Below are 1,846 nucleotides of genomic sequence, written 5' to 3' on the forward strand. Positions count from 1 at the left end.
TTTCTGTGTGAAATTAAGAGTTTATGTTCATATGGGTGGATTTTTACTGACACAACAAAAACCTAATTACTTGCTATGCAGCCTGAATTGATGGAAATAATAGTCATGGATAATATAGAATCAGTAACTATGCACTATTCTATGATCTAGATAAAGGTATTGACAAATGACAAAACTATTTCAAATTTCACATCTGAGACAAAGACAACTATTAACAAAATAAACATTTACAGGATAGTAAAAGCAATTCTATATACTATACTATTACTATATATAGTAGACAATCACACCACATTTTTAGCACAAAAAGGAGGCAACATAATAGCAAAACTTCAGCATTTGACAGCCATCGTTAGAAGATATGACAATCTGAAAGCCAAATTTCAGTTTATAGCTATTTTTGAAACAAACAAAAAAGGTGACTTCACTGTAGAACTTCATTTTGTAAAGAAGGCCTCAGCCAAGTGCTTCAGTTTATAGATACCTTGCAGATTAGACAACAATTCCTTATCTTTAGCCATCTATCAATGCACTGCACAAATAATAGATCACATTAATAGCTTTATATAACAAGGACAATTTGCCTCTTACTTCTACCTCAGGCTCAAGGACTAATTAAATAGCCCTACACTCCCATATTTTACTATTTTTTTCCTTTGGTGGGTGGTATCAATGAAATTGTATGTTATATTTTTTGTTTAGTCAAATAGCACTTATACTGATAAAAGGAAATTGTAAAAAAATATAAATGTAAGAAAGAAAAAGAATGTGCTAAATTTTTACCTCTATATGAAATTTGTGCATGCATCGCAAATACCGCACAAATGCTCCAACAGACGGGACCTACAGACATATTGCATATGCATCCTCCACTTTATAATCCTTAATATTGATGATGAATTGAATAAATCAAAGTTCTAATTAGATGAGGGAATTGTATGAAACAGCCCAATTTTGGCATGTAACCCAAAAATAAAATCATAACATCACGTATACCCTCCATAACAAGAAACATCATGCAAAACCAGTGGAAAAATTATATAAAATTTAAAAATGATTGTAAATAATTTTTGGCAATTTTGTGGGTTCATTTAAAAAAATTTAAGTAAAGTAAAAATATTGAAGATTTAATATACACTTGGACAGTAGATACTGGCATATTGTTGATCTCATTGTCAGTGGCCCCCACAATGTCATCTACTGCATAGTCATCATCATACACAACATGACAGTAAAAAATCTGGTACTGTATATCTAGATGTAGTAGATAAGTATTGTTATGGGCATAAAAAATTTCAAAGGTTAATAATAATAAAAAAAATTCTCATATATCACAGGTATAGATCTTACCTGAAGAAGCCAGGATAAATGTAATCGGGCATATCCACATCATTGCGGTTCTCAAAGGTTGATTCCAATTATATTTTAGTAATTCTGATACCTGAACAACAAAATAAATAATGGATAAAGAATGAAGTTTAATTTTGTCAATAATACTATAATATACTATCATATTAAACTTAGAATTACTGTTGCGCGATCTGTCTAAGACCCTTTCTTTAGCTGAGATAGAAGCCATTGATCACAACACCAAAAAGAATAATTCATCAGACATAAGAATACATAAAAATAGGAATGGCCAAGAAGTGTACTTTGAATAAATATACATGAGAGCATGAGTTATTTATTCTATGTTTCATTAGGAAATGCTCACTATCTCGTGTTCCATTTCTGGGCCACTAAATCGCTTCTCATTCCTTCTAAGATTTGAATTTTGCATGGGAGACACTTGTAACGGGAAATGTTGGCCGTTCAAATAGACAGGCTCCCAACAATTTATCTGACA

General features: G+C 31.3%; 1 long non-coding RNA gene across 1 annotated transcript; it reads right to left on the reverse strand.

Annotated features, from left to right (window-relative positions):
* Positions 1-241: 241 nt before the first annotated feature.
* LOC144543677 (uncharacterized) lies at positions 242-1,158 on the reverse strand. The gene is made up of 3 exons (XR_013508032.1): positions 1,139-1,158; positions 784-997; positions 242-532 (listed from the first exon to the last, which is right to left on the reverse strand). It is a non-coding gene; the product is annotated as an uncharacterized LOC144543677 (long non-coding RNA).
* Positions 1,159-1,846: the final 688 nt, after the last annotated feature.

The sequence above is a fragment of the Carex rostrata genome, chromosome 25 (assembly GCF_964058835.1).
Source record: "Carex rostrata chromosome 25, lpCarRost1.2, whole genome shotgun sequence".
Lineage (NCBI taxonomy): Eukaryota > Viridiplantae > Streptophyta > Magnoliopsida > Poales > Cyperaceae > Carex > Carex rostrata.